This window comes from Lathamus discolor, chromosome 3 (assembly GCF_037157495.1).
Source record: "Lathamus discolor isolate bLatDis1 chromosome 3, bLatDis1.hap1, whole genome shotgun sequence".
NCBI lineage: Eukaryota > Metazoa > Chordata > Aves > Psittaciformes > Psittacidae > Lathamus > Lathamus discolor.
The window spans coordinates 50,130,535-50,157,581 of NC_088886.1; the positions used below are offsets into that span (position 1 = coordinate 50,130,535).

The 27,047-nt window shown below is 42.0% G+C and overlaps 1 protein-coding gene across 8 annotated transcripts in view; it reads left to right on the forward strand.

The window, feature by feature from the left end:
• MAP3K13 (mitogen-activated protein kinase kinase kinase 13) overlaps positions 1 to 27,047 on the forward strand; it is an 81,473-nt gene that overhangs the window by 4,363 nt on the left and 50,063 nt on the right. For 3 of the 8 annotated variants that reach the window (XM_065675145.1, XM_065675136.1, XM_065675138.1), the window contains exons 2-3: positions 4,122 to 4,210; positions 26,273 to 26,418. The gene's annotated coding sequence lies outside the window, so the exon portion shown is untranslated. Of the gene's footprint in view, positions 1 to 4,121; positions 4,211 to 4,615; positions 4,692 to 10,142; positions 10,249 to 26,272; positions 26,419 to 27,047 lie in introns of all 8 variants that reach the window. The other 5 variants (XM_065675137.1, XM_065675141.1, XM_065675140.1 and 2 more) reach the window with 5 other exon arrangements.

Consider the following 27,047-nt stretch of genomic DNA (forward strand, 5'->3'; position numbering starts at 1 on the left):
TTACTGCTGTGGTGTGAGCTGTGAACAAAGACCTCTGCCTGTGGTTTATTCAGGCGTGGACTCCCTTGAGTTAGTAAATGCTATTTTTGGAGTTCCCTCGGGGAGAAGGTGGTCAGCCCATCTAACCTCAGAGCCAAGCAAAGGCGAGTACAGCAATGTCAGCTTTAGTCTCACTGTGCTGGATCAGCTGTTGGTGGTGGTTCTGTCAGAGAGGATCCTGTCTTCTGCCAAGGAGTGTTAGTGGGGTCATCCAGCAGCAAGTTGGCCAGAAAGTGTTCATTTTGCTCCCTTGGCTGGTTATGGTTGTCAGGAAACACCTTATCCGCATTTAAGAGGCTTGTGAGTTATGACTGCTCATCATCTCTTAGCTCAAGAGATTTGCCCCATGACTCATAGATGATGGTCAATGCCCTTGGTGTCTGCAGCTCGGGATCACTGTGCCAGCTTGGCTTGTCAGGTTGCATTGTCACTGTCTTATTTGGTGCCTGGTGCTATGGCCATTACAGTTTTGGCCTTTGGCCTGTGACAAGACAGCTTAGTGTTTAAGGAGATGGAATTTCCTCTCTGTTTCTGGACTACCTGTTTATCCTTTGAAGAGCAGTTTCCCACTGGTGCTATGTATCCAGTGCTGCTGCTGGCTTCAGATCAGCCAAGCACCTGAATATTGGCAGAGGTGGAGAAAACATAGTGGTGGGGTGTCATGCTGGTGGTGCCATGGACCTCAGCAGGTAGCAGATTGATTTCTGAGTTTTCCTTAACATCATTTGTTTTCTACCTATTTTCCTTATAACAACCTGAATGCTAAAGTTCACGGTGTTGCTCAGTGGTATTGCAACATCCCTTTAGAAATTAGAATGTTTAAAAGTTGCTGTACTCATAGGGTTGCTGGAAGAACTTCTCTCACTTCGTATCTTCCTAAGTGAAGGTTAATGTTTTATAGCTAATACAGAGTACTTTGACCTTCCTGGTTCACTTACAAATAGAGAGCTTTTTAATGGGTTATTTACATTCCTGCACAATGTCCTGTAGTTTTGATGTGCTTGTCTGTCCGTAATGGGAGGAAATAGTGGTGCTGGTTAACTGATTTGATGTGATCTTGTGATTAGAGACTCCTCTTGCAGTCTTATGGGCAGAAGTAGCTTATAGCCAGCACCTTTGTTCGATCAAGTATTATTTTTGTGTTCATTTATCTATAGCCCATTCCTGGGGGGCAAGAGCTCTCTGGGGAGAGAGGATCCAAGCTGCTGTTGGGTGATGTTTAGTGCAGTCAAGTTCAGGAGCTCAGTAAGCTGACCAAGGCAGTTGACTGAGGAGATATCTTTATAGAAATGTCCTGGTGCTTGGAGCCATAGGGAATATTTTCAGGGTCTTTTTTCCACCTATGTCTAGGGCCAAAATATGCAAGTTGTAAAAGAAAGAATCGTCATGGTGTCCCTAAGAGATTAAAGGATTTGTATGGATTTTCCTTTCCTTTGTCAGGGAACAGCTGACCTCAGGACTAGCACCTCAAGCTTACTGATAAGCTGGCTGCTTTCCTGTGGTTCTGAGCACACTTAAGCAGCAAAGATCATTCTCCAGACTCTGAGTGTGAGATTTGATCAGTGCCCTGTTCAGAAGGTTGATCTCTTTGCCTTCATTTCCAACAGATCTGTCAGTTCTTTCTCAAAAAAAAAAAAAAAAAAAAAAAGTAAATCTAAGCCCAGGCTTCCTGATTCATGGAGTGGAATGCTGTTGGATGTCAAATGGACTCCAAATTAGCTGCTTCCCAAGGTTACGTGACACGTGATGCCTTGTGTTGCATCAGATAGTGGACATTTGATTCTGTTGATTCCCTCCTGGTCAAGGCATCCTTGAGCCTTCTGTCTATTTTGTGGTTGGCCCATCTGGTTGCAGGAATGAAAGAAACCACTAACTTCAGATTTGCATTGCTTTGCATAAGCTGGGTGGTTCTTGACACTTAAAATGGCCCACTTTTTTCTAGTACCCAACTGTCTCAGTATCAGGAAAGATGGTAGTAAAGAACCTGATCACTGGAACGGACAGTTTCCCCTTCTTGCACTCAATAAATTCACTCTTTACTTTGGAGGTCACAGTATATCGTACTCCTTAATTTCATTTCTTTCCTGGCAAGTTATGCTTTTTCCAGGTTGCTCCATAAGATTTCATTTCAGTCTTTGTTTCTGAAACTTCCTGTCTCTGAGGCAGAGGTGACATACCACACCTGTGTGTTGGGAGAAACCTTTTTTTTATTTAATGATTAGAGGATTAAATCTTCGTATGTTCTTTGAAACTACTACTGAGGAAGCAAGGGCTATTGCCAGAGTCACATGGCGGTGCATTAGAGACTCTTAGGAGTGTGTTTATGCTTTGTGTAATGAGTCCTCCTTTCCCTCCTGGGCTAGCTCAGATTATGCTGATAGTATTAGTGAAGAACACTTCCAAGTCTGATCTCACCCTACAGCAAAACCTGGAGGTTTGCTGAGGTACTGACCAAGCACTGGGACTTTGCAGAGTCATCCAGGAATGAAACTGCATTTTGTGGAACAAATTGTATTGAGATTGTTGTTTGTATGGAGGACTCTGACACTTCTTTTTAGAAAGAGTAGCTCCAAGCAGAGCTCTACTCAGCAGTTGTTTTTAAGTGGCTGGTTTTCTTTAATCTCTATTGTCTGTACAACTCTACTTCCCTCTTTGTAGTTCTCTCAAACTCCAACAGCAAGGTGACAAGAACTGTGAATTTGGGATATATGCAAAATCTTTATACCTGTAAGCCGGCAGAGTGGTGTGGGACCTGTGCTGCAGATAGGGCCAAAGGGGAAAAAAAAGTGTTGGGGAGACTGTGTATCTCAAGCAGACAGGTGAGAATAGTATATACTGAGCTGTAATTATTGGGAGGTATGTGTCTTTTCCTAAGCTTCCTGGCTCGTGGGAGCCTTGGAGAATGTGACCTGAGTGATCTGAAAGAGATAGAGTTTTACTCCCTTAAGTAGAGTTGACTCTTTCACAGGCCCTTCCAAAAGGGCAGAATACTGGTAACAGGAACTTCAGGACATGCTGTGTTGAAATTTTATCTGCCTAAGTAGCTGCTAGTCCAATCCCATTAATGTTTGCATATTTAATAAACTTTTACTGTTGGATTTTAATGAGTTGGCAGTTGTCTCTGAACACCCAGCAGCAGCAGTCACAGGGTATAGATGGCTCTCAGATGTGGCCTTCTCTCACTTAGAAGGCACACCACCTTTCCTTGGGCCGTCAGCTCTTGACAGACTCTAGCATGCTTTGATTCAGTTTGAACCGATGTACATCAACAGTGAATACTTAATTTGGATGGAGCTCTAGGGTTAAGTTTTCAGGGGAGGAATCATTTTAAAAACCGGGATGTGAGAGGAACATGACCTTGGTTAATCTCATAACACACCAGTTACCTGCTCAGGATGATTCTTGCTAGTGATCTAATTATTTTGGCTGCAAAATGGGCCTCCTAGGGAATTTATTTCTAGTGTGGCATTTGCTCATTTACAATCCTAGTGCTTTTGCTTTGCCTTTTCAGCCTTATTTTCCAAACACATATCAAACTCCTCGGAAGTCCTCAAAGCAGACTAAGAAGTGGCCCTGATTGTGCTGCACAGTTGGAATCCAGTATCTCTAGTGAGGTTAAGGAAGCTGAACTATTATCAAGGGAACCTTGGAAAAAGGTTCTGAGCAGAAAAGCTCAGTGCTTGTGAGATAAACCTAAGTGTAGTGAATATATGTCAGTATGTAAAATGTAGCAGACAAGGTGAAAAGGGACTTTTGATAACACAGCATAATTCTCAGTTCTGGCACTTGTGTGGCTTTAAATGCTACTTCCACATGCCCTATCTTTAGGATAAAGTCCAGTATGCTACTCTAATGTAGATAGTAAATGTGTAAGCTGTGAAGAGTTGCAGCGGTGAAGAAAGAAGCCCTCACCACCTTCTTTGAGATAAGACAACCTAGTAATTCAGTGACTTCATCTGTCAAATGGTTTTGGGTGAATTTAGAGTGTGCCTTGTAAAAAGCAGGAAAAACGCAATGTTTGCGTAACATACCGATTTTTCCTGAGAGTGCTGTGTTATAAGTTGTTTTTCTTGTATCTCCAGGATACCAGTTTCTGAGAGGAAGACCAAAGACAGCTAATGACTAAAACTGATGGACCATTACATCTTCCAAAATAAGCCATGTATTGAAGGTGAGTAGACTTTGCATGTGACAGATGAGCTGCCCAGTGGCTTGGCCCTTCACTATCAGTCTTCCTGAAGGTAGACTTGTCCTCATTTCAGCTTAGTGTGCAACTGCCTTTCTGGGCTGCCACAGCCCATAGAAGTGTGCTTGTGAAAGTATGTATTTTATCACTGGGAGAAATGTATAGGAAGTAGGTAACATTTTCTACCATAGCAATTGATTATCACTGATTTGAAAGATCTTGAAAAAGCTGGAGTACTCAGTGAAAGAGGTGAGCCAGTGGGACCATGGATATTTTTTGGCGAGTAGAGGAAACTCAGGAGTTTCATTTGCAGGATGAGAAAGTTCAGTTTGGAAGACAAACTTTTGTTTAGTTTGGTGAATATATTAAATCACGTAAGGCATTTTCAAGTTCTGTTCCAGTTGTACCTCAGATGATGCTATCAGCGTTCACGGTGGCTGAAGAAGAGTGCTTACTATTAGAGATGGTAAGTTAATTTCCCCAAAGTAAAGAACATAATGCTTGAATGAAATGAAATAAAAATTATATTTTGTAGAGTGCTTGATATCTTTTATGTTATTTTTGTCCTCAGCCCATTGGGGCTGTAGGCAGTGGCTGTGTGGTATTGTTTTTAAATCCTCTAATAACAGAAATCAAAATGGGAAATGTCACGAGTCCTGCACTCAACGTTGAAATAAACCCAGGATTTCTGAGGCAAACAGTTAAGGTTTAAAATATCTTGTTTTAGCATTTACTGTCACTTGAATAAAGAACATACAAGAAGAAGCCATGAGCCTGGGTAAGCTTAAGTTTGCTTGTTCAGCAACATTAGTTCTGATTTTTAATTAGGCAAATGAATGTGCTTTTCTGTTTGTTACTTTATTATTTTTTCTGTAGTTTGGTACGAGCAAGCTGGTACCTATGAACTCAAAGCTAATAAAGAAAAGTAAGTGGTGAAAAATAGCTCTGGGTGGTTGTCAATTGTCACTCTGTCTGTGCAGAAATTGTTTTAAAGTGTTCAGCAGTGGAGTCACAGGCCTCTTGTGCATAAATCCCTTTTGGTGTGAGAAGAAAGGACCTTGTAGAAATTCAGCCTACACTGAACTCTTATTTCCTGTGTTTTGCAAATTTAAGCTGTGTCTCATTATCCATGTGAGTTTCTTAAATATTTGTATATTTGGTAGTGCTGATGAGCCTCTCGTAGGCGTAGTACTTGACAGAGGTAGGAAGGGTGCAGGGTCAGGGGGCCTCACTACTAGAGGAAGAAAAGGCTTGTAGCTGGAGAGAAAAATACTGTTCACAATCATTTGTGCTATTTGGTTTCTGGTATAGTCTGCACAATTCTGCATAAAAAGGATGGAAATCCACCCCCCCCAAACCAAAGGGTGTTACGAAGTTCTAAAAGGTTCTCTTGCATTGACTAGTTGTCTGTTTTGCAAGTGGCCTCTTCATATTCAAGAGGATGAGCTACGGGATTTTTTGAGATCATATTTGCATAACTTAATTTATATACATTAGAGCCATGGGAATTTTTATGTAAGATTAGTTCTGGAGGAAAGTGATCTGCAGTACTGGGTCCATGTTTCAGAATCAGCATCTTTGCTTCTGATCTGTTTTTCATTAAGTGAAAGTGTGTTGCCCTGGGTGTTCCTTACAACGATGTGTGGGGAAAAGTAATACTGAAGTGTTCAAAAGGATAAACAGGTCAACTGAGTATCTTTGTGAACTGGGATAACTGGATATTGAGTTGGTATTGTTATATTTAGACACTGAGAGCTCCTGCAAGCCTTTAAATAGGAACTTGCTATTGGTGTTTCACACTTCCTACTTAATAATGTGGAAGCTAGTGCTGTGGAAAAGTAGGATGTATTTCAAGAGCATATGTTAGTTAACTGTTTTCCATGTATATGAAAAAAATAGCCTTTTTTTTTTTCCTGTCCTGTGTTTGCAGTCTACATATTCAGAACATGCCTGCAGGTCTTGGAGTGCCAGTTTCTTCTACATTATGAGTTCCTGTTACGTAGAGAGGCTGTAATTGGTTATTTAAGTGTATAATGATTTTTAGTTGTTTTTCTGGGGGGAAGTATATTTAAGTGGAGTCTACGAATTCTGCACAAATCAGCATCTGTATATTAATCTCCAATATTAAAAAGTTCTTGTGATGCTTGATTGCAGAAGTCTATAGTTAAGCCACATGCTCTTCATGTTTTGAAGGTAAAAATGTTACCCGTGAACCCTTTTGCCAAAAAGAAAAAAGATCTGGAAGACGAAGGAATCTCACTTGGAAATATTTATTTTGGCATAGTCTGTACTTTTCTGTTGATGTGAATGAACAGAAATACCTTTTGCTCTCTCCTCTTTCTTCTGCTTTCACATTTTGTGAAACGTGTAACTTTAATCTGTGGAGAAAGATTGTGCAACAGGATAAAGAAAGACGGAGAGTGAAAAGAAGATACTTGGCTGTTATAAGGCTTCTTTGTTCTCTGAGGTCAGGAGAGGCTGAGCTCCCAGTGATTTCATAAGCTCTTTTATTACCTGTTTACATACTGGTCAGTAAGTCTAAATGGATGTATCCTCCTCTGTATGAGTCATTAAGTAAATAATGAGGCAGTACTGGTATTCCTGATACTGTCTGCTCTGAGTACTTATTCCTGTTTCTTGCTGATTTCTTAGCTGCTGTCACAACCCCAGCAGATCTTGTCAGCACAGGGTCTTCTCACAGCATGCAGTTGTAGAGAGATGCCTCCATTGGAACTAGTAGCTGTTCCAGCCTTGTTAGGTAGCTGGAAAATGTTTGGAGATATTTCCAGTAAAACAGTTGGTACTGATTCTTGGCTCGAAGCCTCCTCTTGATCAGAGGCAGCATTGTGGTTTGCCAGATGGCCTGCAAGCTGGATCTGGTGCCTGCTCTGATCGCATCCCTCCTGCAGGACAGGGCACGGGAGGAAATGCATCTCTGGCCTCCCATGGGAGCAGCAAAGTGCGCTGTGTTCAGGGCTGTTACTAGGACAGGAGCTTTCAGCAGTTCACTCCTGCTTGACTGCTTTTAAGTACTGCTGGCTGCTGCATAGAGGGCTTTAGGAGTGGAGGTCTGCTTCTCCGGCAGCTGCTGCAGCCAAAGGGTGCCTGAATAATGATGATGTGTTGCTGTCTCCTTGAAGAGGATATTTGCAGCTTAAATTGGGATACAGAGTGCTCTGAGTGTTTAAGCTCACTGGGAAACTCTACTTGGGAAGAAATAGGTGTGGCAAGGAATAGGATATGGTCTATCAGACATCCACTGGCCCACTGAGGTACTGTAAGACTGGCTTCCCATGTGTACCCTTCAGATATTGGATAACCACCGGGTTTTGCTGAAGCTTTGTGTGTTTTTCATATGGGTTAAACTGTAGCAGTCTTGTATCCTAAGTATAAGACCTTGGGTAGGTGTAGGCTATTAGCTTTTTTCCCTTGCCTGTCTGTCCTAGCTATGTCATCGCTTGTGGCCTTATGGATGTGAAAAATGCCTTGGTGTTTCTGGATTAAATTCTTGCCTCAGCGGGAGAAAAAATTTGCTACCAATTTAACCTGAATCTTGACTAAATATGGCCAGTTTGAACTTTGGGCAGACTGACAAACTGGATGATATTGCCCAGGCAGGATCAGTTGCCATCTTACTCTTGGGAGTAAGGGTTGTTTTGAGTGTTGGATGACTGAGACTGTTTTGGGGGAGCTCTCCAGGCCACTAGAGCTGTGGATGAGAACTGCATCAACTTTTAGGTATTCCTTTGCTTTTGCTTATCCCCTTCTGCTAAGGGCAGCACTCCCAGGCATCTCTAGAGTTGCTTAAAGAAGTCCAACTAATCATGGGGTTGTATCTTTTTTCACTGGAGATCATGAGGGTTTCATGTTTAAACTGAAAGCATGATAGATGCAACTCAGTTGTACAAGTACTGTAAGCAGCCTGAGACACACTGAGTTTCCTAGAGGAAAATCCATCGCATTCATCCCCACATTGAATTTATAGCTGTTGTCAGTGTTACAGTGGTGGATTTGACAGCTTGGTTACTAGATGTACATAGACTTTTTCAGATGTTTCATTTGCTGTGTTGAGGACCATTTGTTTTACTGCAACTGGATGTGAAATATTACCTCTGTGGACTGATAGGATTCACATAATGGCACAGGAGGCTGTACCATCAGTATCAGCCTGAGGCTTGCTGTTCTTAGAGGTGTTTTACACAGCCACTGCACTTTCATTAACTTTCCATGAACAAAACTATAGGAATTCCTGATCTTGGTCTTTACTGTGGCAGAAGAGGTTTGCAGCCCAGTTTACTTAGAGAGCGAGTATCCAGGCTGAAAGTCACCACAAGCTTTTCTTCTACTAAGGTCTGCTATTAAGAAAATTAATTTTATTTTTTATTTTTTATTTTTTTTTGCTAAGCAGAGCACATTAAGCTGTCCTTTAGTTAAGGGAATAAACTGGAAAAGTCTTTGGAGGGGAAAAGGAGGTACCACTTCACATTCCTTTGGTGCTTCTTCCGGCTTCCCAAGTAAAACTGTTCTATTTTTATGATGTATTTTTCCTACATTTAAATATTCTGTGGATATATTAAAAAAAAAGTTTGATTATGTTGTGATTGTGGTAATGATTGGCATGAAAGAGGTGCATCATTCAAGTAACTGTAGATTTGCCAGGTGGCACTACTTGTCTGCATGTTGCCTTACCAAATACGAAGATCCTGCTTCTCAAGCACATTGCGTTTGCCATCTTTAAACAGAATTACGTTTTTATTAAAATGACGTTTGCTCAATGCTCGCAAGTAAAGGAGAAGTTTAGTATTTACTGGTGAGGTACATGGCAAACTTAGTTCCTTTAGCACTTGACTTGCTCCCCATTCTCTGGTGCGTAAGCATTGCATTATCTGTTATTTTGAAGTAGTGGAAAAGTGCTCAGCTGTTCTGGTATGTTACCATGATTTCTTTTTCCTTGAAATCTAAATGCTGCCCTTGAGTTGATGCATCTTTTTTACCTCAAGCAAAGTGGAGTTCTGGTTTTAGCTTTTTAATTTATGCAACCTTGATAAAAGCAGCCAGGTTATGCTGGAGTCAATCTGATGATAATAAATTCCTTCTGTTCTTTCTTAAGCCACAGTGAAAATGAAAGAAGCTAAATTTACTGGCTGTTCTTCATGCCTCTTTGTCCAGTGCAGAAGGAAATTAAGCTATTTTGACCTTGCTCTGACACAAGTAGCCAGTGAAAATGAGGGCAGGGAAAGGCTTTGTAAAAATAAATGAAGCCGTTATTGGTCTTTCAAAAATTGTTATTAATGCACTGTAGTATGCCTCAATTAAAGTCACAGCCTGTGAAGGCAAGTGCAGGCTATCTCAACTGTTATGTCATCTACCAACACGAGAAATGATGCTTCCTGTAAACACTATGTGACACAACACTGCTGAGGTTAAGAAAAATAATTATCCATTGTCATTTAGGAAGTGAAAACTGAGTGTGCATAGTTTACCCCCCAAAACTTGATCGTGTCTGTGGTGCTACTTTGTATTTTTCTGTTATATTTGAAGAACTGAGCTGTGTGCTTTTAAATGGGTTGTTTTTTCCCGAGATGACAGTTAAGAAGCATAATGTTAACTTTGCCAAATGTTGCAGCTGTAGCAGAGGATATTGTATTCTCAGTCTGTATAATGTCAGGTCTAACAAGAACTGCTTTGGCTTTGATACATTCCTGCTTCTCCACTGTGTATTTTCTAGTCAGCTGTGCTTGCACTGGCTGACTTACCTGGAAGGTGATAATACTGGTATCTTTATTTGCTCTGCCTGTACTGATACCAGCCTTTAGCTGGTGTTTAATTCCTTGCTTGTGGATGGGGGAGTATTGTACACTGAGAACCTGAACAGCATAATTTAGTGGTGACTCTCAATTATGATTGGTTATTCCAGGCACAGACTCCAGGAAGTTGAAACCCATCTTCATTTTACCTGATAGAGGAGTTTCAAAACTTAGATAAAGTGACTTAAAGGAAAGCCTTTTCTGTGGGCACTTCAAGTAAGTATTAATACATGTACCTAGCATGTTGTGTTTTGGAGTTAAAATGAGTGGCAGTTTATAGGAAGTGCCATCTGAAAAATGCAAGGGATTTGCTTTCTTGCAGTATATAAAAGAAAACTCCATTTTGTTGTTCCTGCACCAGAAATAGCAAGGCTCTGTCACGAAGTTAAGATGTATGCCACTGCAGGTTTTAATTTCAGGCCAGGTTGGACGGGGCTTTGAGCAACCTGGTCTAATGGAAGGTGTCCCTGCCTGTGGGAGGGGTTGGAAATAGATGATCTTAAGGTCCATTCCAACCCAAACAAATCTGTGATTCTGAGACTCTATGATTTTGGTTTACTGACAGGAGCTATTACCTTCAGAGGTATACATGTTGTAGTATGAAACTGTTGCTGATATAGATGAGTCAAGTCCAAGTTTTAGTTATATTTCTGTGAAAAATGGGGTTGTACAGAAACATTTTGCATCCTTAAAAACCAAAAATGTTGATGCAGTGGTATTGATATTGGACACTGAATGATACGAAGTTAAGGTCAGAGTTTGAGAAGAGTATACCCTGCCTACTTAGAAATCCCTCCCCTTTGGGTGGCTGGATGTGATAGCCTAGATTAAAACTTGTGGATACAATTCTACCTTGTATTAGAGTGTAATGTTTACTACGATGTCTGTTCTTAAGTATTATAAATGATTCTGCATATTGCTCAAAAGCATGGAAAAAAAAAGTATTACCCAAGAAATAGCTATGTTTTAAGGTTGGATAGAAATTTAATTCACTGGGACTTCTTGGAACAAATGCTGTTAAATGAACTTCATGTAGCAGAGAAGAGAATTTTCTGAATTTTATTAGCACTGAAGTGTGTGTGTATATATATAAATAAATGGCTATAGATAAGTCCAGTAAAATTAGGCTGTTTTACTAAACCATGAATTTAAGGCAGTGCTAGAATGGTTGCCTGGGGCTTCAGTATGACTTTTTTAGTGTTCTGGATGGTTAATACGGAGTAGATTAACTGCTAGGACAGAGAAACCCAGAATAATATTCCTTGTCCCAGTTAAGTCAAGAACTATTAGAGCAATGGAAATAAGGTTTCAACAAGAGGGGGAAAAAAGGGTGAAGGAAGTGTCAGCTCTCACTCTTGCTACCAGAAGTTAGTATGGAAAAGGGTGAGTAGCAGTTATCAGAGAAAACAGGCTAATGTTGCTGAGGTGTGTAAGTGCATTAGGACCGATTTTTCACTCTTCCTGGTGCTTTAAACAAAAAGAAAAAAGGCAAACTGTGTGACTGTTTGCAGTAGGACATGTAGGTCAAAGGAATCTGTGATCTTCTTTGACCTGCCTGTTTGTCATGAAAGGCTTCTTCTCTGTTATCAAGCCTGATGCTTGAGCCATTACGGATTGTTTCTCTTCAACCTGATTGTGCCACACTGGCTACACAGGGGACTTGCCATCAGCTGATGGCTTTGCTTCTCCTGATGCTTGGAACAGGAAAGGCACAGAAGCTAAGAAACTCTCATAAACCCCTGTCACTGTTTAGCTAATAGTTAAATGTTTGAAGAATTGACATCAAGTACTTTTTAATGTACTATTCTCATCTCCTTTTCTTATGGTATTATGTTTTCCTTCTGTCATGTCGTAAGATATTTGATTGTGATACTGCAGTGGAAGAAAAGTTTCTGAGCAGCATATTCCAAGAACCAGAATCTTGGAAGGTGGCCTTGTGTGAGAGTTATCTTTAACCTTTTAACCTTCTCATTGAAACAACCTGGGATGATCTACTGGGAATTATTCAGTAAGCGTAATTTCTAGTCCCTTCTTGAAGTGCAACAGTAACAGGACAACTGGAAGGAATGAAAGGATGTTATGTTTTTAAGCCAGGTATTAGACAACAGTCCCATAAACAGCTGCATACATGAAGGCTGTTTGCTCAGTAGCCATGACCAGTAACCATTAGGCTTCTTGGCTGTTAGTCTTAGAATCATAGAATCATAGAATAGTTAGGGTTGGAAAGGACCTCAAGATCATCTAGTTCCAACCCCCCTGCAGTGGACAGGGACACCTCACACTAAACCATCCCACACAAGGCTTCATCCAGCCTGGCCTTGAACACTGCCAGGGATGGAGCACTCACAACCTCCCTGGGCAATCGATTCCAGTGTCTCACCACCCTGACAGGAAAGAATTTCCTCCTTATAGCCAATTTAAACTTCCCCTGTTTAAGTTTTAAGCCGTTACCCCTTGTCCTGTCACTACAGTCCCTGTCGAAGAGTCCCTCCCCAGCATCCCTATAGGCCCCCTTCAGATACTGGAAGGCTGCTATGAGGTCCCCACGCAGCCTTCTCTTCTCCAGGCTGAACAGCCCCAACTTCCTCAGCCTGTCTTCATACGGGAGGTGCTCCAGTCCCCTGATCATCCTCGTGGCCCTCCTCTGGACTTGTTCCAGCAGTTCCATGTCCTTTTTATGTTGAGGACACCAGAACTGCACACAATACTCCAGGTGAGGTCTCACAAGAGCAGAGTAGAGGGGCAGGATCACCTCCTTCGACCTGCTGGTCACGCTCCTTTTGATGCAGCCCAGGATACGGCTGGCTTTCTGGGCTGCGAGTGCACACTGCCGGCTCATGTTCATTTTCTCATTGACCAGCACCCCCAAGTCCTTCTCTGCAGGGCCGCTCTGAATCTCTTCTTTGCCCAATCTGTAGCTGTGCCTGGGATTGCTCCGACCCAGGTGTAGGACCTTGCACTTGTCGTGGTTGAACTTCATAAGGTTGGCATCAGCCCACCTCACAAGCGTGTCAAGGTCCCTCTGGATGGCATCCCTTCCCTCCAGCATATCAACCGGACCACACAGCTTGGTGTCATCGGCAAACTTGCTGAGGGCGCACTCAATCCCACTGTCCATGTCAGCGATGAAGATGTTAAACAGGACTGGTCCCAACACCGATCCCTGAGGGACACCACTCGTTATTGGTCTCCAGCCGGACATCGAGCCATTGACCACAACTCTTTGTGTGCGGCCGTCCAGCCAGTTCTTTATCCACCGTGTGGTCCATCCATCAAGTTGATATCTCTCCAATTTAGAGAGAAGGATGTAGTGTGGGACAGTGTCAAATGCTTTGCACAAGTCCAGGTAGATGACATCAACTGCTTTACGCTTATCCATCAATTCTGTAGCCCCATCATAGAAGGCCACCAAATTGGTCAGTCAGGATTTCCCCTTAGTGAAGCCATGCTGGCTGTCACCAAGCCCCTTGTTGTTTTTCATGTGCCTTAGCATGCCTTCCAGGAGAATGTGCTCCAAGATTTTACCAGGCACAGCGGTGAGACTGACTGGTCTGTAATTCCCCGGGTCATTCATTTTCCCCTCCTTGAAAATGGGGGTTATATTTCCCTTTTTCCAGTCGTCGGGAACTTCACCTGACTGCCATGATTTTTCAAATATGATGGCCAGTGGCTTAGCAACTTCATTCGCCAGCTCCTTCAGGACCCGCGGATGGATAGTCTTCTAGCCTGACAGTTGAGTTGGACAGTCAAAAAACTACGTGTTAGAAGAAATGGGGCTCTTTGCTAAAGTAAAAGATGTTCTGCTCTACTCTTTGCAAGGAGCTCACCATTTTGCTTGACAATTGATCTTCAGGCATAATTTCTGATAGTGCTGTCTCATTATTTGCCTATCAGCAGTCTGGCTAATGTTTGAAGCTATGAATTTGGAAAAAAGGATAATCCTGGGTAATCAATAGCTGTACCTTCATGGCTAACTCTTGCCTCTTATCTGTGTGGACTGTTGGTCTGTCATGCTGTTAGCAGAACAAGAAGGCTTGCAGGGTGTCGTATCGCTCCTAGGGAACAGATTTCCACTGCCTGTGTTTCCTTGTTCTGAACTGATGATCTGTCTGGAGCATGAACAACTGTTCTCACACTTGAGTAAATGTAAAGTCCCTTCTCTTACTCTCTCTGATCTACATTTTTCAACATCCAGGGTTAGTTTCTGTGGTCCTCAGATTAAAATACTTATGTAGCTGGGATTCATTATCCTTACCACACATTTGCTTTTGGAGCAACGAGGTAGTGCCTTCCAATGAAGCATGTGAGAAAGCATGTGAAAAAGTTTGTTCAGCTGATTTCTTAGAGGAGGAACATACAAGGTAAACCCAAAGGGGATATAGGAGTGAGCATTAAGTGTTCCTTTCTTCTCAGCAAGCTCTTCAAATGTGCTAAAGAAAATTGTCCTTCATGTCATCTCAGATGATTATATTCACAAAATCCAACCTAGAAAAATCATACCTGTATTGGACACTAACCATCAACAGTCAGTCTTATTTTTGTGCCTTTATCTTGATTACCTTTGTCACCTTGGGCACTGAGCAGGACAAAAAAGCTGCATCATTCTGATTGCTTCATGTTTCCAAGATGTTTTTTGAGACAAAAAGTTTCCTGAGTTTTGTTCAACCTCTGAAGTAGAATTTGGTCTTTCTGGGAATCACATGAGATCAAATGATTGCCTGGAGCAAGAGACTCTGTACTGAAGCTGCAATAGCAAAGACTTTGGTATCAAAGGCCACTTCCTATTGCTCTCCATCTCTTCAGCCTTAAAGTTTACCAGGTTATAAATTCACCTTGTCATCTTCCTATATAATGGCTAACCATTCTTTAGCATATGAACAAGATAGTTTCTCAAGGATTATTTCATGTTTATATCCCAGCCAGAAATGTCCTCATGAGGAAACCTTGGTGTGGTCTTTACAAGCCATACTGAGTTGTTCTTTGGCCTTCTTTCTGGGTATTCCTTTTACGATTCTCTTGGTCTTCCCACAGACAGTCAACAACTCCATGTCAGCATGAAGCTTTGACTTTCACGTTTGCAGCCCAGCTTACACAGATACCTTATAGGAGTAGAAAAAAATGTCCCATAATAGAGCTTTTTTTTCTTTTTCCTTTTTTCTGTTCAAAAATTGGTTTATATTGATCAGCTGGTGTGAAGAATTGCTTATGAAGAACTTCAGGGAACTCCTGAACTCTTTCTGTTTCAAGAAGATGGAGAAAAGTATCTGACAGTCTACACTGATGTGGCTGAACTTCACAGAGAGCATTGTTTAATCTGTATTTGCTGTTAATGCTGTGTATTTTATTAACTGTGCTCGGTCAGTAATGCATTTCTGGCAAGCTGGGGTTGTATTTATGGAGTGAACTTTGTCAGTGTTGTAAAAACGATAGAAAAGTCTTGACTAGGATCACTGTCCACGTGCAGGTCTGCAGGTCTGCCATTCACCTCTGATGATTTGGTCCCATACCTTTATGTGGTGTTTTCTAACCTTTCAATCTGTGACATAAAGGACAGAGCACCTTTTCAGTGATTTTGCTTGTAAGTAGCTTAAGTGGTTGACTATAGCTGTTCTAAAATATGTTTTTGCTTTCAGCATCTTCAGCCTAAACACAAGTGCAGAGGCCCCTTTTAGGCCACGTAAGTTCAGGTATTGTGGTATATTCAAGGTGCAATCCTTTTCTGTTTGTTTTGTTTTGTCTGCTGTTTGGCACAGGAAAGACTCCCCAGACCCTAGCTGCTGCCAACAATTAAGGACTGTAACCAGTCCCCGGTGGGAATAAATGTTTTCCAGCCAATATTTACAGCCAGTTCTGTTCTAGAAGAACAGAGTTACTGCTGCTGTTGTCAGCTGCAGGTGGAGGGAGGCTTCCTTTTGGCTCTTCAGTGAGAAATGAGATGTACAATACAGCAGTGGTGGTGGTGGTTGTTAGCTTTACTGGTTGCACATGAAACGCTGCAGGTGGTTTTACATAGCAGTATCTTAAACTTCTGGGTGTATCTGTGCTTTTTTCTGAAACAGAGGTTCTTGATCTGGGGAGTAACCATAGAATCATAGAATCAACTCAACTGGAAAAGACCTTTAAGATCATCAAGTCCAACCTTTATCCTAGGCCTGCCAAGACCACCACTAAACCATGTCTCTGGGGGCCTCATCTACAGTGGTTTCTGAACACTTGCAGGGACAGTGCCTACCACTGCCCTGGACAGCCTGTTCCTGATCACCCTCTTGGTGAAGAAATTTTTCCTAATATCCAATCTAAACCTCCCCTGGTGCAGCTTGGGGCTGTTACCTCTTGTACTATTGCTTGTTAGCTGGGAGACCAGCCACCTCCTGGCTCCATCCTCCTGTCAGGTAGTTGTAAAGAGCGATAAGGTCCCCCCTAAGCCTTCTTTACTCCAGACTAAGCACCTCCAGGTCCCTCAGTCGTTCCTCATCACACTTGTGCTCCAGCCCCTGCACCAGCTCCGTTACCCTTTTCTGGACTTGCTGCAGCACCTCAATGTCTCTCTTGTAGTGAGGGGCCCAGAACTGAACACAGGATTTGAGGTGCAGCCTCACCAGTGCCCAGTACAGGGGGACGATCACTGCCCTGCCCCTGCTGGCTACGCTATTGCTGATAGAGGCCAGAATGCTGTTGGTCTTCTTGGCTTCCTGGGCACAAGCTGGCTTATGTTCAGCTCCATCAATCAGTACCCTCAAGCCCCCGTGGTCACCTTGATCCTAGTGAGGAGGGATCCTCCTTGTAGTTGAAAGTCACGAAGTATGACTAAAGCTGAGTCTCCAGAAGGTGTTTCATGAGTTTCATGAACTCCATCCTTGGAAGGTTCTGCCTTCTGCAGCCTTTGTGTGATCATGAAGTCATTGACCAGTGTTTGATAAGCTACAGAACAACTGTTTTGCTTACTTAGTACCATCTGTCTTGTATTCAGAGTGAGTGCTTCTCATAAGAACAGAAGATTGCAGTCACAGTAGAATATATCATAGTATGTTAATGCAAATATTTCATGTTTTCTGTCATTGGAGTAGCACGGCACACCAGCACTTTGGTTGTTGTCTGTATCTTCTTAGTATTGGATTTGCTGCTTCTTCCAGAGGCCTGCAAAGGTCAGTGTTCTGCAAAGAGAAATACCACGTGACATCAGTATTTGGGAAGCCAAAAATTCAGAGCAGCCATCAGTGAAAATTGCTCTAAAGGTCCAGCTTTATCAATGGTAATATGTTCCTACCCGAGGTGTGCATGGAAGAGCCCAGGGTGTTGTCTTGGCTTTGCAAATTTGTTGCCAGCAGCTAATTGCAGTGATTTCTGTTTCTTCCTCTGCTTTTTTTCCACTGCCTCAGGAAATAAAACTACTTCTTGGAACTGCTTCTGAAACTCATGGTTACTTTCTAAAATATACTGCCAATCCTGAGGAGCGTACAAAATATGTGAATAATAGTGTATGTGGTTTTGACTCTATTCATACTTTAAAAAGAGAAAACCTGCACTTCTGTGGAGGGTTTCCAGAGGCTGAACAGGAAAGCTAAGCATAGGGTTTTCCTGCTCCTGATGGTGCTTATCCACTCAGTACTTACGGAGAGCTGGCTTGGGATAAGTGACATAACTCTAACAAGATACGGTTATGCTGCTGGAGAAAAACCTGGGTCTAATTGAACTTATGCACTTGATTTTAGTGAAGCCTTATATGTCTTGAGGATTGGAAACAGGGAGGAAGACTAGGTATGTGGAGGAGAGAGAGGCAGTTGTATGAGTTGCAGCAAGTGTATGTAGAAGCAGGAAAAAGAATTAAGTCTGTGATGAGAAAGGTATAAATAGGGACAGAAAACATGCTCCTCTGAAGGTGGAGGGAAAAGAAGCAGATAATGGTGATCAAGTGACAGTCTGGTGAAAGTAAAGAGCAGGAAAGGGAAGAAAAACAAAGGTAGACATCTCATGAGGTCATGGAATGCATTAACTTCTTTTTTAGGGTCTTCTTGCATTTTAGGCAAGAAGAAACACCTAATTAGAAACTTTTCTCCTCTCACATTTATTTAACCAGTCTGAGCTTATTGTTTAGGGTGGGATGGGAATAACTGAAGAAGATGATGGGTTTTATTTGCAAGGGAAACAGCACAGAGGGAAAATCAGCCCTTCTTCTAGGGGAACAGTTTCAGGTAAGTCCCTCTTCTGCTCCCAGGGCTCTGTGGGTTCATTTTCATCTGTATTTCCACATACATCTTCACTCTGGTTCTATAGTTCTGCAGTTTCTGTAGCAGGCAGCATGATGCCTTTAATGTGAGCACTTGCTGGTTTCTAAGGTGTGCCATGGCTCTTGTTCTCAGGTGATGTTATCCCAAGCACTGGGTCGAACTGTCAAAGCTGTGAATCAAGGTACCTACTTCAGGGCTCTATGCTGCTAACCCTTGTGCTGCTGCGTTGTGCAGTAGCAAAGAGAGAGAAATGAGTAAATTACTGGCTTGTGCACACTGCATTTGTAGTGCCAGGGATAAAAATGTCCCTGTTCTTTTTCTGCTATTTTTATACTTAGGTTTTCCCTTTGTGTCATTTCGAACTCAAAGCATGAGTGTGCAGTTCAGCCGTGGCAGAACTATGCTTACTATGAATCTACTGCTTTGCTCAAATTAAACATTTATGGGGCCAGAGACTCCTCAGTGTTCCATCTGAAGTCTTTCAGGCTTCCTACAGTGTGATGATTATTTTCCCTGCACTTCGAAACAGCCCCTGCAAGAAATACGTTGAAATTATCCTCTACTGGCCTCTCCTTACAAGCCCACCTTCCTTTTTTGTGTTCAGTTCGGTTTTTTTCCCTTAACCATAGCTTATGGGGAGCAGCTGTTGCTTAATATTCTCTGTAAGTTGGGAGATTTCACCTGAGTCTGATGGGCAGAAATCCGTCCTCAGTTTTCAGTGGTCTGTACAAGGGTGGTGTAATTGGGGAAGAGCTCCTTATTCCTCAAACTAGGTAACAGTGCTGCAGCATGTTACCTGCTGATGCTGTAAGCTGTGTTGACAGACTTGGTTTTTGTGGAAAGCAGTGGGATACCTTCTGAGGCCTGGATCTTTTTTGCAGGCTGTTCTGTGGCTTGAAACCTGAGCAATAGTTCTCTTTGTTGGGCACACTGTGAGTGAAGATGATTTTTACAGAAAAGAGAGCTGTTCCTGAGTCTAGTCAGAGACTTTTACAGGACCTAGGGGATGTTGCAAGAGCATGGTCTACTTTGGTTTAACTTTTAGCTTAGAACAGTGCTGCATGGATGCTAAAAGCCCACGCTCCTAAAATAGATTGAGTAGAGCAAGCTCTTCACTGATGACTCCTATTCAGGAGAGGAGAGAGGAAAAGTAACAATGAATAGATGGCAGGTATTAGTCATATCACCTAATAGATCTGAAGACCCCGGATGCTATTAGCACAAAGGTGGTGGAGGGAATGAGTTCTATCAAACCAGGCTGGATATTTAAGTTGCACAGGATAGAGATAGAGGGGACCTGAGAAAATAAAGGGACTTACTGCCAAATGAGCTAACCCAAGAAGAGTATGCTCACGGAGGCTCAAAGTCCTGGCCAGATCCTGAACCTGCTTTAACCTGCCCAGTTTGAAAGCCGTTCCCTTTTATGTTTGACAAGCCTCTCAGAGCATCACTCCTTGGAGCTGCCATACTTGTAACGCCATTGTCTCTGCCAAAGGTCTAGTACAAAGGTTCAATACCTCAGAAATAACTGAATTCTTCCAATTTGAGTATCAGCTTGAATGATGTTATTCTAGCTTTTGCTATAATAAATGCTTTGCAAGATCTGCTTGATCCTTTCATGTAGTATCTAAATTGTCAGTGTGCACCTTGAAGTCTAATTTGGCTGGCTCAGCATCTCCTCTCAGCTCTAGATCGCTGGTGTCTACACATTGGCTGTGGCCCAGTTGGCAGTAAGCTCATAGGAGTGTAGCCTCTGAGCTGCTACTGCCTGCTGGTTTGCTGGGAGCATACTGTGTAAATGAAATGTGCAATGTGTAGAGTTGTTTATACGTAAGTTGCTTCCAGCACACTTAACAGCACAGAGCAAGTAGGCCACTGAAGTACCTGTGGAGGCTTTGTGGGAGAAGTGCATTGTTTCCAGTTGCTTGCTCTGATTGCGTTGTTGCTATAATCATTTGCTTTAAGACCACTCTCTCCAAAAGGCAGTGTGGCTGTGGCACACTGGAGGGTAGGAAGACAAGGTGCACATGTGGGCTCTTTTGACTTCTGTGTGCAGAGATGTGGTCATTGGGCATCACAGCATCGGTCTGATCTCCCTGTGAAATAGCTGTATCTTGATGATCTTCTATTTATTATTTATGAAAAACTTGAGCAACAGAGGCTGAATGTGTGGCCTCCTCATTTTTCCCCTCTTTTGTTTCATCATATTGGTATTCATCTATAAAGAGAGCTGTGCTCTGCTAGAGATACTCCCATCATTTTTCTTACTTGTGCTCAGACCTTGGCAGAAGCCAAGCACCCTGTGGGTCTCTGAATTACAAGTACCATTTTGGTGGCTCCCTGGTTCTTTGGCCCTCAGCTATTGCCCAAAACCTGATCATAGAATCATAGACTCATAGAATCATAGAGTAGTTAGGGCTAGAAAAGACCCTAAGATCATTTGGTTACAAGCCTCCTGCCATGGGCAGGGATACCTCACCCCTTGTCACCCAAGGCTCTGTCCAGCCTGGCCTTGAACACCGCCAGGGATGGAGCATTCACAACTTCCTTAGGCAACCCATTCCAGTGCCTCACAACCCTCACAGTAAAGAATTTCTTCCTTATATCCAATCTAAACTTCCCCTGTTTAAGTTTTAACCCGTTACCCCTTGTCCTGTCCCTAATGAAGAGTCGCTCCCCAGCATCCTTGTAGGCCCCCTTCAGATACTGGAAGGCTGCTATGAGGTCTCCATGCAGCCTTCTCTTCTCCAGGCTGAACAGCCCCAACTTCCTCAGCCTGTCTTCATGCGAGAGGTGCTCATCCTCGTAGCCCTTCTCTGGACTTGTTCCAGCAGTTCCATGTCCTTTTTATGTTGAGGACACCAGAACTGCACACAATACTCCAGGTGAGGTCTCACAAGAGCAGAGTAGAGGGGCAGGATCACCTCCTTCGACCTGCTGGTCATACTTCTGTTGATGCAGCCCAGGATACGGTTGGCTTTCTGAGCTGCAAGTGCACACTGAAGCTGGCTTCTGTTAAGTTTCTCATTGACCAACACCCCCAAGTCCTTCTCTGCAGGGCTGCTCTGAATCTCTTCTCTGCCCAATGTGTAGCTGTGCCTGGGATTTCCCTGACCCAGGTGTAGGACCTTGCACTTGGCTTGGTTAAACTTCTTAAGGTTGGCATAAGGTTCCCTCTGGATGGCATTCCTTCCCTCCAGCATATCAACCGGACCACACAGCTTGGTGTCATTGGCAAACTTGCTGAGGGCGCACTCAATCCCACTGTCCATGTCAGTGATGAAGATGTTGAACAAGACCAGTCCCAGCACCGATCCCTGAGGGACACCACTCGTTACTGGTGTCCAGCCGGACATTGAGCCATTGACCACAACTCTTTGCGTGCAGCCATCCAGCCAGTTCTTTATCCACCGAGTGGTCCATCCATCAAATTGATATCTCTCCAATTTAGAGACAAGGATGTCATGTGGGACAGTGTCAAACGCTTTGCACAAGTCCAGGTAGATGACATCCACTGCTCTATCCTTATCCATCAATTCTGTAGCCCCATCCTAGAAGGCCACCAAATTGGTCAGTCAGGATTTCCCCTTGGTGAAGCCATGCTGGCTGTCACCAAGCCCCTTGTTGTTTTTCATGTGCCTTAGCATGCCTTCCAGGAGAATGTGCTCCAAGATCTTGCCAGGCACAGAGGTGAGACTGACTGGTCTGTAGTTCCCTGGTTCACCCATTTTCCTCTTCTTGAAAATGGGGGTTACAATACCCTCTTTCCTTAGATTCTCTTCCCTAAGATTCCTTGAGATTCTCTTCCCTGAGATTCTCTTCCCCAAGGTTCCCGTAGGTTCTCTCTCTTCCCGTAGGTTCTCTCTCTTCCCGTAGGTTCTCTCTCTTCCCGTAGGTTCTCTCTCTTCCCGTAGGTTCTCTCTCTTCCCGTAGGTTCTCTCTCTTCCCGTAGGTTCTCTCTCTTCCCGTAGGTTCTCTCTCTTCCCGTAGGTTCTCTCTCTTCCCGTAGGTTTTGTTAGATTCCCTTCTTTAATATTTCTTCTCTAATAGTCTCTTATGTTCTCCTCCCGTATGTTCTCTTTTTTAATAGTCTCTAATAATCTCTTATGCTCTCTTCTCTTAAATTTGAGTCTTTTGGGATCTCTTGGGACGTCTTCTCTTAGGTTCTCTTAGAATCTCTCAGGTTCTCTTAGGTTGTTTTAGAATCTCTTCTCTTGTATTATCTCACAGTCTCTTCTCAGAAACTCTCAGAAACTCTTGTATTCTCTGGTCTTTGGTATTCTCTTCACTTTTATTCTCTTATAAGAGAATAAAGAAGATAAGAGAAGGGGAGAGAATGTAAGAGAAGAGAATGTAACAGAATACAAGATATATTCTCTTCCCTTATAATCTAAGAGAATATCAGAAAACATAGTAGAAGCGCATTTAAGAGAAGAACTATTCAATTTCAGTACAGCTTGGCTTTTACCACAAGTACAAGAGTTTTGGAGCAAAGAATGTTTTTTTTTCTGTCAGTTCTTTAAACAAAATCCATCTGCAGGGATTACTGTTTGAATACAAGTTCAGAATTCTTCTGGTATTATTTTGTTAGTATGAGAAATACCACGTTGAAAGAATTCCTTGGGTCCACTGTGATTATGTTAAAGAGGAAAAAATCCAATCAACGGGTTATGTTTTGTAACCCAGTTTCCAGTTGGTATGAATTCTGTATTACATTCATTTGGATTTTGTTTGTTCTATTCACGTCAATAGTTTCTACTATTAATAATTATTAAGTAAGTTGGTAGGTACATTTATGCATTCTTAAGAGCTTAAATCTGTGATGCACCATGCTGTCTTCTGTATTAGCTTATAGATGCATAAAATCTCTAAGGGTGAATCTGGAAAGCATCTGTTAAAAGCCAATAGAATACTATAAAAGCTGGTGGCAAATGGAAGTGCAGGAAGAGCTAAACTCATCTGGTGGTGAAAGTCCTCCAGCCCCAGAAACCCATTCTCACCTATGGGCCTGCCAGCTCCTACCTTTGCTACCAGTTATCAAACGGTGTTTGAAAATCTGGCCTCAGAAGGCTGTATTTTTAATGTGAAATTCAATAATTTATTCCAGTGGCATTCTGCCAACTTCGGGCATCTGGTGTCTTGTGGTTTTTATGAACATCTCTCTAATTTTATATGCTGTTTTCTATATATGCAACTTATGTTTAAAACTATAGTGTAATCAAATACACTCTTTTTTGTGTGTTTTTGATCTTCAAGTCTGTATTATTGTTTCAGCTATAGTATCTACTTACAGTATTTGGTTTTTTTTTTCTAAGCAAGAAAATAAACCTTGGTGTGTTTTACATGCACCATTCCTGTCTTAAAGCAGTGGTAAAAATTGTAATTACTGGCTTTTGGGTGCTTTTAAAAATTGATTTCATAGAGCCATGTAACTTGATTACAAACAAAGGCAAGTATCTCTGGTTTTAATAGGTACAAATTATAAACTCCGAAGTTTGTCAAATAAACCTGTTAATATATATTTACTCTGGGTTTTATCTTAAAGTAATCCCTCCTTACCTCCTTGCCAGGAAGGAGTTCTTAACTGCTTAATAAATACTGTTCTCAGCAGTGTGCTCATTAGGAATTAAACTACATATCTATGTGCTATGTTCCCAATTTCAAGGGGTGTTTTCTATGTTATGTGATCTGTAACAATGTATGTACATGTTTCATCCGCTTTGGAGCGGTCAAATGTCCTATACTTGTAAGGAATTTGGGTAGCACGTCTCTTGTGTTTCTCTGTTGTATCCCAATCTTGATCTCAGGACATGTCTGTGAGGCTGCTCTGCTGGTGCAAGTGAGTTGCTGGCTGTGTGCTTTTGTAAAACTACTTGGGCACCAGCTCCTACTAGAATAATGCTGGTGTTGGTGGCCAGTGGTTTCAACTTGAGGTAGCGTACACCAGAGCTGGCCTGGCTTATCTCATTTGGGGATTTTCTTGTTCTCTGCAAACTGCTGACTAAAATGGGTGAAGTTCTCCCTGAGGAGCATTGTCATTTGCTTTAGTAATGCAGTATGAAGGCACAGCAAGTGGCTTTAATGCATTGGTAGAAATACCTTCTGCTCCTGATGGTGGAGCAGTGTTAAATGGATGGACAGATTCACTACAGTTGTGTATCTGTCATCGCTAATATTGATGTGTTGCTTCCAGGAAGGTGACTGACCTGGAAATTAGTCTGTAAATAAATGGTTAATATGGGGCAATAGTGGCTGCAGGTCAGTAGTTTCTCCTGCAAAGAATATTTCAATGTCCTTCTTCTTTCTATTGTCCAAATATAGTCTCTGTATGTAGCCTAACCTTGACTTCCTACTGGGAATGTGTAATTACCTTTCCTGGTTTTGTGGCAAATTAGGGAAGATAAGAGAACTAATACAGATTAAAATAAAATGACAGTGGTGACAAGACTTAGTGTTGTTGGTAGAAAACCAGCAAATGTGTGCTGAGCTGAGCTATGAATGCCAGGAATTTGGTTTCTAGGATTTGTTTTCGCTACTCCTCGGTTAGTAGTTTTTAAGGCATATTCTATAGAAATTATTCAGCTTCTATAATTGTGAACTGTTTTTTCTCAACTGCAGATTTTCACATTTCTTTCCTGTAACAGTGTAACTGTTATTCTCTTAAGTTGTGTGTATAATTGTAATGACCAAGTCCTAACTCTCCTTTTGAGATTGTTTTCCTGGTACCATTTAAAGTGACTGTTTCAGAAGGTGTGACTGCTGATAATTTAATGTATGAGAATAAAAGAATATCAGAAAAAGTTGTGAAGAGCGTGGGGTGAATTGCTCTGTGGGAGGGACCCCTAAGAATAAAACCAGCTCCCGCTGACAGTCATTGCTGTCTCCTATACAAGAGTGCTGGTGGCACCTTCTTTCTTGCTGAGGACTGGTGTTATACATCTCCTTCTTGTTTCCTCCATAATTTATTAAATGATCCTGAAAGTTAATCTTGGGTTAAATCAAAGTATGCAGTGTTAACATGTTAGGGGAATGAGCAATGCTTGTTCCTTCTTCTGCAAAATAGAGATACACTAAACTTCCCAAACTTGGGGAGTGGTTTTGAGACCAGTTGAATCGCATGAGGCAGATGGTGCCTGTATTTTTGCAAGGCCACTCAGCTTATGTTGTTTAAAGTCTATTCATGCTGGCAAGACAGTTGTGCTGGTATTACTGAATCCCTTCTTCAGTGTTGTAGTAGCCTTGTTGTGTCCATGATGATTAAGGATATATGGAAAACAATGTTTGAGGATAGAGGTAATCCTGTTTAAGACCAGTTAGTTTAGTGTTTGCATTAAAGACTAGCATTGGCCAGTTGTGTAATTTAAAGGTGTTGATTATCTTTATAATTTTATGCAGAACTGGGTTTAGTCTTTGTAGCCTTGTAGATTTTTGAGGGGTGGGAAGAAGATGCAGTAGGATCAGGATTGGCAGCCTCAGTATTTGTTGTCTCTTTGCTTGCATATTTCTGATAGCAAGAGGAATAATGGTATTATGAGTTGTATATACGTAGGAGGACTGTAATAACCTATGCTTTTCCTAAAATTTGCTTGAAATGGAGAAAACAAATAATTTGGAGTTCAGGTAGAACACTAAGTGTGAAAAATCATTAGCAGATTATCTTGAAGTGTGTTATTTTGAAGCCTAATCCAATCCTGAATGGTGTAATTTTGTAATATGGAAAGCCTTGAGCTCTTTTACTGGAGCTGCTTGCTTAATTTAGATTAAAATTGTGCCATAAAAGGATTATAGAGTGTATGCCTGTGCTTAGAAAGGATATACTAAATGTTTTGAGGCATTTTTCTACTCCCAGCCTCTTTTTGAATGTGCCTACTTAATTTGGGATGTTTTCTGCTGCATTTTAATGTGCCAAGTAATATCAGGATGTGCTAATGGGATGTTTCAGGTTGATCTTAGGAGCATTTATTTAAATGCATCTTTGGTAGTAGGATTTTGAGTTTTCTTGTTCTTTCTAGGGAGAAGATTTCAGTGCTGGATTGTCCTAAACATTACCTATGGTGCAACTTCAGAGAACAGCCTGATTTATCTGACTTGAAGAGGAAGCACGTGTGCAGTAAGCCAAGAGGACATGGGCTTTCAGTGCATTTGGAAAAATGATCAGGTATCAGCAGTTGTTGATATTTAAACTGTAGTAACCAGTCAGAAGCTGGAGAAGGAATGAAACGGTAACATACTCACTCCTGCAGTTGTCCTTAAATTTTTGGTATGCTTTCCTTTTGAGGTTAGGGAATGAGGTGAGTTTACCTTCTCATGTTATACTGTGTCCATAGCTCAATTGCAGGCACCGAACGGGATCCAGTTCAGGTGTGGGCACGTGCCAAAGAGGTGTTTCTGTAGATTAAAGTTAATCTTACAGTGTTCACGTTTTTTAAATTTAACTTGGACTTTGAAAGCATTTGTATCTCTTAATTCAGATTTATTAATTCTGTGAGGGGATAATTTTGATACTTTTTTGTTGTCCTTTGGTGACTGGCTGGAGAATGCAGATGTCCTCACAGGAATCCAGGCTCTTGTAGCTAGAGTGGAGACACCAGCAGAGCTCCAGAAAATGCAGTGTTGTTGTTCATTTTGAAATCTGAGCAGGTTATTGGTTCAGTGTGGTAAGAACTCAGTGGTTTTAGCTATTTATTTTCAGGCAGCTGTTCATGATTCTAAAATGTTATCAAATGTCTGAAGTAGCATCAGACTTTGCTATTGGAGGTAGGTGCTCTGAATAGGTACTTTGTTTAG